The 11,180-nt window shown below is 40.3% G+C and overlaps 1 protein-coding gene across 1 annotated transcript in view; it reads right to left on the reverse strand.

The window, feature by feature from the left end:
• The window catches only part of PTPRG (protein tyrosine phosphatase receptor type G), a 654,052-nt gene that overhangs the window by 594,253 nt on the left and 48,619 nt on the right, over nucleotides 1–11,180 (reverse strand).

Below are 11,180 nucleotides of genomic sequence, written 5' to 3' on the forward strand. Positions count from 1 at the left end.
TTATTACTTGTTGCAAGTTTGTATCCTTAAACATCTGTCCTATCCTCCAGCCCCATCCCCTGTAAACCACCATTTTACTGTTTTTATGATTTGGGCTTTTTTTTTACTTACTTTTTAAAATAATACAGAATGTGAAATTCTTTTATTGAAGGACACCCAGTTGATTACATTGACTTCATGTTGGCCCAGACTATTTTAAACCTAATGGTTTCCATAAAATGCTTAAAATCCAAGTCTAATTCCTATTGTGTGATATCCACACCACCAGATTAATGGAAACTAAAGTCAGCCTTTGTATTTTTGCTAAATGCATCAAAGTAGCAACACAGACACAAAGCAGAGGACACAGAAATCTGAAGTTCCTCTCTTTCTTTCAGAGTTCAAAGTCTGCCTTTCTACTTTTTACTCTCAGTTTGAAATAACTGGTTAGCAAGATTGGAGAGAAAGGTGAAGATTGGAGAGAAAGGCAAAGCCTGGAGTCTATGTCCTTAATCTCTTCTGTGTGTGTGTGTTTGTGTGTGTGTGTGTGTGTCTATCTGTCTGTCCTTAATCTCTTCTGTCTCTGTGTGTGTGTGTCTGTCTGTCCTTAATCTCTTCTGTCTGTCTGTCTGCCTGTGTGTGTGTGTGTGTGTGTGTGTGTGTGAGAAAATCAGTTTCACACCTGATGGCTACTGGTTCATCACTTTCATACTGCAGACATCTACACAACTTGTTCTGAGGAGTAACCATCAGTCTAGAGTCAGGGGTTCATCTCAGGTTTTTGTGTCAGCTGACAGATGAGTGGTTCTCAAACTGTGGCCCAGGCCAGCAGTAGGGACCTCAACAGTGATCTTGTTAGAAATACAAATTCATGGGCCCCACCCCAGACCTACTGAGTCAGAGCCTCTGAGGGGCAAGGTCAGCAATCGGTTTGAGAGTCCCGGTTGACTCTGATGGGTGTTGGCCTTTGAGAACCACTGTGCTGTGCAGAATAAAAAACCAGCCTCTCATTAAAAAGAACGAAATAATGCCATTTGCTAGAGATTATCATACTAAGTCAGAGAAAGACCAATACTATATATCACTTACATGTGGAATCTTAATTAAAAAAAAAAGATACAAGTGAACTTATTTACAAAACAGACTCACAGACGGAGAAAACAAATTTGTGGTTACCAAAGGGTAAAGTCGGGGGGGGGGGTGTCGACTGAAATAAATGCACAGCCTAAAACTTGAGAGTTATGTTTTATTTGGCGGGAGGACTTGAGCTGGGATGACAGCCTCTCAGATCTCTCTGAGGAACTGCTCCAAAGAGGTAGGGGAGGATCTAGGATATATAGGAGCTTTACAACAAAGACCAGGTAGTTGGAACAATAAAAGATTACTTGTTATCTTAAGAAAATCAGGCATCTCAAGTTAAAGAACTTAGTGCTTATCTATGTAAGGGAGGAAGCAAACATTTGGGCTCATTGAATTCATTCCTTTGACAAGCACCTAGCTATCTAGGGCCTGTATCCTGTCCTTTATTATTCTGAGTACCCTCAGAGTGCACCATTGTGAGTGGCTGCAGAGGCTGGGCTGCAGGCTTGTCTTCACTGGGGGGCGGCAGCAGCTGCTGATGACTTGGTTTCAGCATTCTGTGTTTAGTGATATGGTTTGCAGTACTTTTCGTTCACAGAGGGGAGTGGTGGAGAGGGATAAATTAGGACTTTGGGATTAGCAGATACAAACTACTACTATATATAAAATAGACAAACAACAAGGTCTTATTGTATAACACAGGGAACTATATTCAATATCTCATTATAAACTATAATGGGAAAGAATCTGAATATATATACATATAAAACCTGAAAAACTTGGCTATACACCAGAAACTAACACAGCATTGTAAATCAACTATAATTAAAAAAAAAACAAAAACTAAGATTTTAAAAAGGCCTCTCACACTCCATAGACCTTACAGACTTTAAGGAAAATAACTATGAGAACACTCATGTTGCAGTGAAACCATGTGCAAGGCACAAGGATCATATATGAGGGGGGAAGAGAACCTATTTTTCTCCGGAGATCAGAAGAGGTTCCACAGATGCTGCTATGTTTCAATGAAAACTTGAGATGAGTAAGAATTTTCCTTAAAAAATTTTAAAAAGTGAAACAGGCATTCTAGGTAAAGAAAGCCATAATCAGAAGATCTGAATCTAGACTAATCAGGCTGAGATTTTTGTGGTGGTTGATGTGTTAAATCCATAGAATCCTTGATCTGGTTTTCCACCCAAGGAGTTCATGGTTAAGTCCTTATCCAGTCTGAAGGAAAGGGAATATCTAGGAAGCAAAGCAAGGAAGCCAGACTCCAACAGAGAGCAGTCTCATACAGTGGTTAAAGATTTGAGTCAGAGAGGAAACTGGCGCAAATGTTAACTTTTGTGTCCTTGGTTCTTAACATCTGGGTATAATTAATACATTTGTATCCACAGACAAGTTGTTTCATTTCTATGGTTCAAGTTTCTTACATGTAAGTGGAAATAACAGTACCTACACCACAGGACTTTTGCTTTGGGGGGACAATAACTGAGATTAAAAAAAAAATCCAATTCTTTAAGATTCCACATATAAGTGATATCACACAGTACTTGTCTTTCTGCCTGACGTACCTCACTTAGCATAATTACTCAAGGTCTCTCCATGATGTCACGAGTGGCAGAATTTCCTTCTCACTCATTAAAGATACATTTCTAAGTAGTTGACAATTACTAGAGCACTTTGGGGAAAGTACATGAATGTTTCTTTCTACTCTTGTTGTCGAAGGAACTTGACATGACAAATATTTTGAACCATGCTCAGCCACAAACGCACTGCAGAGAATGTCAACTGAACTGGAAAATTCCTTCAGCTGAACTGATCTTTAAAAAGATCCCCCAAAGAACTCTCCCAAAAAAAAGAAAAAAGAAAAAAGCCAGTAATTTGTTTTTCTGATTGGGGGTAGACGACAAGACAGAACATCTTTGACTTGTAAAAAAGTCACTGTTAACAGGAAAGTATAGAACGCTAAAGTCTTACAGTTTATTACCTTTAACACTAAAGAAAACTTAAAGGTTTTATTTCTCTGTGGCTTTTTAATCATATAGGAAGGTGGACTGCCAGAACAGTGGAATCTGTTCATCTTAAATGCGTTAGCTCAAGTCAACTATTCCAGAATGAAGAGCATGACAACCTCTTTACCTAAATGAATACTTATCTCATAATCTTCTCCAGCCAACAACTCCATCAAAAGGATCCGGAATAAGGTCCAGGAAGCAAGTCTACCAGCATCTTATTTCCTACCAATAAGATCATCCATTTAAAGCACACATCCAGCTGACAAATTCCTATGGCTCGGTGGCCAAGAAACAGTCCTTAAGTGCCTGTCTCAGTCATCAGCCCATGCTTGGCATTTTGGGCACAGTACCGCAGCCTGAGTAACTTCTCCAGTTCGATGATTTACTGTCCATTACTTGAAATTGCTATTCTCCGTCCACCTTCTTACTATTTTCAAACATTCTGCTCCAATACCAGACTTCATTCCTGGCATGGTGCTCCTCATCGGCCTGACAGAAGAGGTCTTGAAGGGAAAAGCTGAAAATGGACGGGCATGCTCACAACACTGGTTTAAACTGGAAAGCCTCCAGATCAACTGGAATCCATCTATTACACTTCACAGACTCCCCATACCTTCAAAAGAATCTCCAATAAACCTTCACCCTTTTTACCTTCTTTTTACCAGAGACCACAAAAATATTGCAAGCTTTAAGAAGACGCTGTTTGACTTGCAGACATAGTAAACAATCTTATGGTTACTTGGGGGAGGAAAGGGAGTGGGAAAGGATAAATTTGGGAGTCTGAGATTTACAAATGTTATCCATTATATATAAAAATAGATTAAAAATACAAATTGATTCTTTATAGCACAGGGAACTATATTCAATATCTAGTAGTAACTTTTAATGAAAAAGAATATGAAAAATATGTGTATATATGCATGACTGGGGCATTGTGCTGTACACCAGAAATTGACACAATGTAACAGACTGTACTTCAAAAAAAAATCAGGACATGAAAATCAAAACCTAAGACATTAATAAAAGCTAAAATGGGGGGGAAGAAAAAGAAGATACTGCTTTCCCGTCGATGCATGGGGCTTGTAAACAGCTGTGCTCACCAAGGTCTCTCTGTATTACATCATGGAGACCTCTTCAACTCTGTGGTTAAGACAGAGCAGCAGTGCAGACAAGGAGCGAGATAAGCCATGTCACAGCACCAAGCTCTCAGTGTCTGTCTGTCCTTCCTGTGCTCCTGTTCTATCCAGAACATATCTGAGTTATACGTGTAATTTAGGTCATTCTGAAATCCGGGCAGGTACCTAAAGTGAACTGCTTGAAGGCATAGATGCCTGGCTCCCAAGGTCCCCTCCTCCCTGCTCCTCAGAGTCCCAGACAGAATCAGTAAAAAGCAACATCATAGGGGGAAACAGATGGCTGAGGTTTCATTGAAAAACTGCCCTCATTACCTACACCCGGGAGAACGTATATGTGTGCTGGGTATAAGCCCGACTCTGCACAGACCTGGGTGCCTTGACCAACCAAGATGCTCAGGAGCCATGAGAACTGATCAAGCATCTCAAATCACCGAGCTTCCTTTCCTTCCTTGTAAAATGGTAGAGATTCTTACCTTGCATGATTTGGGGATGGAAAAAAAATGAGAAACTGCTTTGTGCAGTACCCGGCATAGGGTCAGAGCAAATAAACCGGTGGCTCTCCGCTCTCAGCCCCACTCCAGCTCTAAACTGCTTCAAGTTAATCACACCTTTTTCCCCAGACCCAAATAACTGACCACCACCATTGGCATTACATCATTAGAAGTTGATAGAGCTATGTTGCCAGAAAAAGAGAACGGTAACAAAGACAAGAGAATGGGGACGGGAATAAAAGGTTCACGTTAGACAGAAGAGCCAAAAATATACAATTTTGCTTTGCCTTGTTCCTCAGTGCCTCGCCCAGAGCTGAATACATAGTGGGCACTCAAAAAACAAAACAAACAAACAAACAAAAACACCTTATGGCATGAAAGAAAATGCAAAAATGGAAGTAATGGCTCAGTGATGAGACTGGGGATAAATCTGTCCATAAATCCTGGTTTATCTCAACTACCTCAACTTGAAGTCTAAGATATGACCCAAAAAAACCTTGGCAAAGTTCCACTGTAGCTGTTGTTCTCTTCACACAGGAATGTTGGCCCAAAGGGCAGAGAGATTTTTCCTTTTGGCTCAGTTTACAATGAAGCTGCAAATCATTAAGCCGCACCTCGTTTGACCTTAATAAACCCAGGACGCAAGAGAACAGATTTATTCATTTCCCCCAAGTTCTCCCATTTGATTCTTTCATATTTTAAACTTATTTTAATGACTTTCTACTGCATTCAGCAAATAAAGAATCCTCCCATTGATAATTAAACACCTGCTAATTCCTACCAAGGCATTCTTAAAAAAAAAAAAAAGGGCGAAGAGTCTGATGAATAAAACATCCCTGTTATTCCACAGGGCTGAGTTCAAATGAAGGAAAATGGGTCATTAAGTAAAACCTGTCAATTCTTGGAGTCTTGGTTACTATAGTTAGTGACCACATTTATATTTAGATTGCTTTGAGGAAAAAGGTTATATATTAAAATATTTATTACCCCAGGAATACTTAAAAAGAAGTAGGTCTTGTAAAGTCAGCAGCCATCATGAAGAGGAGAATGGGTAGGAGGTCATTCTTATGTTTCAATTTTCTGTTCTGAAAATTTCAGTCATTCAGAGCTGGAAGAGTTCCCCACATACCTGTCTCCTACCCTCAACAATGATCATATATGGAAAGATCTTACTTCTTTTTACCCCAACCCACTCCCTGTTCCAAGTGGATTAACCTGAAGCAAATCCCAGACATCATAATTTCCCCTATAACTAACTCAGAATCTATCACTAAAAGATGAGGAGTCTTGTAAAAATATAATTCCAACAAGACTCTCTTGTCTATATCTTAAAAAATAACAATAATCAGTCAGATAATATCTAATCCAAATTTCCCCATCTCAAAAAAAGAAAAAAAAAAACAGTAACATTGGTTTGATCAAATCAGGATCCAAAGCCTATGTGCTGCATTTGGTTCGTATCTCTTTAATCTCTTTTAATCCAAAGTCATTGCTCCTCCCCTTTAAACTAATCGTTATGTTGGCTGAATAAAGGGGGTCACTGGAAGTATAAAAGTCCCCTCATTCTGGGCTTTGCTGACTGGGTGCCAGGCGTGTCCTTTTACGTTACGCTCCATCCCCAGCATTTGATGGAGAGACTTGATCTGATTCCACTTACTATTCTTTTTTCCAAGGATACATCACAGGTGGTGAGATGCGCCGTGTACATTAAACCGAATGGCAATTTAATGATTCGTCAACTCAACTACCGGGCGCCCACAAGCCTGTACTCCTGACATGGCTGGGACAGAATTCAGCATCGAGCAGCAGGACACACCAGCTGCAGAGGGGTGATCCTCCTTCCCTGGATGAGCTCCTCTCTCTCAGAAGGTTAACAACTGGGTGGGTGGATGCAGAGAACTAACCTCTGTATCATCCTCTTTCTGCTCATGTGTAAACCATCCCAACTCCTTGACACACGTCAGTTTTGAACAGTAACAATCAGTGAAGAAAACCACGCACAGGTCACCTACCCGTTCTGTAATATGCCAATATGGAAAATGTGACCCCTTATGTCATGTCTTATGTTAAATGAAAAATGGAATTCAGGTTTCAAAAATCCCTTTTTAACAGCATACCCAGCAGGCAAATACAGATTTTCAAGAAATAAGTAATTTCTACTATCGATGGTAAGGAAGGGAGGAAAAAACAGCCTTTCTTTTTTTGCTGCTGTCAGGATGGACAATTAGAGCGCAGAAAAATGCATTCTTAGTTTTTAAAAAAAAGCTTTAGTGGGAAACAGGCCACCATAAAAGTTATTCATCTACAAAGCAGCAAGGGATGTCATCAATTTTACCTTACACTCGAATCCCATTCTTGAATCCTATTCACCTGTATTTCAATTATGCTTTTTATTCGAAGACAAGCCCTTCCAAACACATAATGTCACCTAAAAATGATCTTCAGAAAAAAACAAAACAAAACAAAACAAAACAAAAAAACCCTGTCAGGACAGGAAAGTTATTTATTTAATGCACAAAGTACTGTGCTTCACTCCAGAGGTAATCATCTCAATGTTTGAATTATTTGCAAAGAAAAAGACAGAAGCTGTAAGAACACTGGGTTAACATTTTTTTCAGATTTAAATAGAGTTGAAGAAATTCTCCAATGGTGGAAACTTAAGCGTTTTTAAATGTTTATACTCGGAATAGGATTTAAACAAGTCCCCCTACTTAACTACCTTGGAGGCTGAAATGTTTAGGGACATTGTTATAGATGCTGTAGCCTGGGGGCAGCATGGCTTGGGTGCACAACAGAATGACACTCCCAGGCATCGTTGTCCCATGAATTCACCAAGAGCACCCAAAGGCCCGTGGTATGACTGTGAGCACATCAATATTTTATTCTAAAGAATTCTAGAGACTGTGGACTAACACACAGGAGACTCTTGTTATTTCTCAGTAATGGGCTTGAAACCTACCTAAGACCTGGCAATCACTGCCCTAAAACTACAGCAAATGCACAAGCCCTCACTGATTCCAGAATCTAGAAATCTAAGTTAAAAGTCCTTTGCAAAAAAAGAGGACCCTTGGGAGGGAGGCAACTTTTTAGAAAGAATATTTGATTTTTTTGTAAAGAGTTTTTTGTAATCTGAAAAAGGATGAGAGACTAAAACGTCACTCAGCATCTGTTACATATGTACTATGATAGGTTGCATTGTATCCTCCAGAATGATACACTGGAGTCCTAATCCATCCCAAGTACCTCAAGTAATATTTGGAGGTAGTGTCTTTAGAGAGGGAATAAAGTTACAATAAGGTCATTAGGGTAGAACCTAATCCAGTATCACTGGTGTCCTTATAAAAACGGGATATCTGGATGCAGACATATGCAGAAGGAAGACAATGCAAAGACACAGAGAGAAGACAGCCATCTACAAGTCAAGGAGAGAGACCTAGCACAGATCCTTCCTTCAAAACCTCCAGAAGGAACCAACCCAGCCCACATCTTGATCTAGGTCTTCTGGCCTCCAGAACTGTGAGACAGTACACTGCCCCTGTTTGAGCCACCCAGTTTGTGCTACTTTGTTACGGCAATCTTGGGGAACTAATACATGTACCTACATGTCATATCATGTAATATGTGATAATGGTAACAGTAATTTCAAAACCAAAGTAGCAGCTGCCAGCCACAATGGCACATGTACTTAGCACACACTGTCATTAAATCCTTAGAATGACCCCACAGCGTAAATTCTATCATCCTTATTTTGCAGACAGGGATCTGAGGTTTGATATCAGGAACTGTATTCTGATGCTACTATCAGAGACCCATTACAGGGGCTTCAATACATAAGCGTTGATTTATTTCATATAACAAGAACTCTCGAGGTAAATGGTACAGGTTGAAATGCAGCAGCTAAAAGATGCCCGTCTCTGCAATTCCCTTGGCCTTTCCCTCGGCCTTTCCCTCATGGTCTCAAAATGGCTGCTGTGACTCCAAGTTATCACATCTGTATTTCACATCTAAAATGCAAAATATGAAATATCAAAAAGAGCACACCTTCCAATGGAATGAATCCCCTCAGAACAGCTTTCCTGGAAACCCGAAAGAACAATTTCTGCCTGTAACTCATCAACCATTCCTATTCACATCAGAAGTAGGAAATGCAGGGGGGTTTGTTAGGTTCATAGCCATCCCCAAAAATGCAAGGATTCAGTTAGAAGAAAGGAGAATGGATCCTCATTAAGCAAATCTATCAGAGGCCCAAAGAGTTGAGAAACTTGCCCAAGGTCACAGCTATTAAGTGGGAGAGTCAGGATTCATATCCAAATCTCACCTTAATCCCCAACCCTTAGGTGTACCCTCAGCAAACCGAAAGCCTTACCAAGGGGCAGTCCTAACAGAAAAAGAGTTGGAGAGGGTTTGGCCTCCCAGAAGCTGCTCCTCAGCTCAGCTGCCTCTCCTTTTGGGTTTCTGAGCAAAGTGAGAACCTCCAAGTATCCAAGAAAGCACTTTTTGTATAAATACTAGAGGATGCATTTGGTGCTTGGCAATAAAATCTGGGAATAGACATACCCTGCCTGCTACTAATCCCTTAGGTGTTTGTTTACTCAGGTGATATTTATAATCCTCAAACAGGTGAAGCCTTTCACAGGTACTCCTTTACTTGGCTTCTACGAACAGCAAGCAACTGGAAGTTTTCTTCACATCTTCTTTAATTGCTCTTTTCCAATTATAGAGAGCCTGTATTTATAGCCCTTCCCTGTCAACACTTCTATCTCTGCTAACTGAAAGAGATTTTCTTTCTCAATGTTAGGTGACATCACTCAGGAACCAAATTCTTCAGCCTGACGCAGGATGCAAAGGTAACCAAAAATAACCTGAGCATCACCCACAGCTGTAGCGCTCCCTGAACAAGTCACCCACTCATCCGGGCTTCCAGGAGGGACTCGGAGCTCCTTCCTGCTCCAACATCTGGGAATCCACTGCATGACTGAAGCCATGGATAAGATAATGTTAAGATAAAGATATCTCCTGGGAGAGGGGGCAGGGAGTATAGCTCAGTGGTAGACTGCGTGCTTAGCGTGCATAAGGTCCTATGTTCAATCCCCAGTACCTCCATTAAGGGGGGGGAAAAAAAGAGAAAGACACCTCTATCTGTAGTTAACCTCATGGACCTTTTGCCCCACTTCTTCGGGTGTATTATCTATGCAGCCATCCTGTCCTGCCAAGCCAACCAGAATCCCTCCCAGAGACTGATCTTATTCTTGAGTGGAGTGTCATCCCTAAAAACAAGACATGGTGGAGGCCAACTCATTCCCACACCAGTTGACCATTAGCTCCCTCATCCTGGTTCCTGTGCTTTCCAAGTTGTTACCCCATTTTTCCTTCATCCTGAGAATAAACCTGTAGTACCCTTTCAAAGCCAAATTTTGACTAAGTCCATCAGAATCCATCCCATTACTAGCAATCAAAGAAACCCTTTTGCATCCAGCTTGACAGGCATGTGAAATATTTCCCTGATATTAAGACACACAGTGGAAAATTAGTCTTTCCTTCAGCTTCAGGGGGTGATGCCTGAAATTCTGTAGTAGGTAAATAAGAATATAATTACTTTTAGTAAAAGTAGCAAAATACTAATTTCCTTTTATTGGACTTAGGATGCAAATGTGCCTTCCTAAAGACAACTTGTAAAAAACGAAGTGAGTGAGGCACTTTATCTGATTCATTAAGAGGCCGTTTGCTAAATGGGAAAACCCAAAATATACTGTCCTTTGTCATTGCTCAGTAATCCACACAATTTATACTTCTTGCCTGTTAGGGTAAGACTGTCACAGAATGAGCAAAACCAGAAAACAGAGTCTGAAAGACAAGAAAAGTTTTTACTTTGCTCAGTTCAAGGATTTACAATAATTTGCATAATAAATCAGAGAAAAACACTTTCCATTGCAAGAGGAAAGTAATTTACAAGATTCATAAGTCCCTGTTACTTAGTAAAATTAGGTCTTTACCTGTGCTGTCTAAAACTCCGACAACATAATCTTTCAAATCAAAATGGGTGGCAGGTCCTAAAATATGTACTGCAATCTGTCACTTAAAAATAATAGCAAAAAAAAATTAACATCCAAAGTGACTGGCAACGGAAAACTACAGAAGTAATACCAACTTCTGTTCAGCACTAATTACAATTAGCAAAATCTCCTTTCTGAAATCCTTCCAGCGCCCTGGACCTCATTCATCTTCTCTAATTCCAAAGCAAGTCTTCAGATTCAACCAAAAGTTCAGCCTTCTTATCCTACACATGTCTTTTAACCTGACAACCAAGAATTAGTCCCTTGATTACTCACTCAGCATGGTGTTGGGGAGGGAGGCAAGAAGAGGTAACCAATTACAAAAGAAAGTTAAGACTTGGTGCCCACCCTCCAGTGAATATACCTGGGGAGAAGGGAAGGGAAAGAACACCTAAGTGCATCATCACATATAAGCAACCCTGG

Source organism: Camelus ferus, chromosome 17 (assembly GCF_009834535.1).
Source record: "Camelus ferus isolate YT-003-E chromosome 17, BCGSAC_Cfer_1.0, whole genome shotgun sequence".
NCBI classification, from domain to species: domain Eukaryota; kingdom Metazoa; phylum Chordata; class Mammalia; order Artiodactyla; family Camelidae; genus Camelus; species Camelus ferus.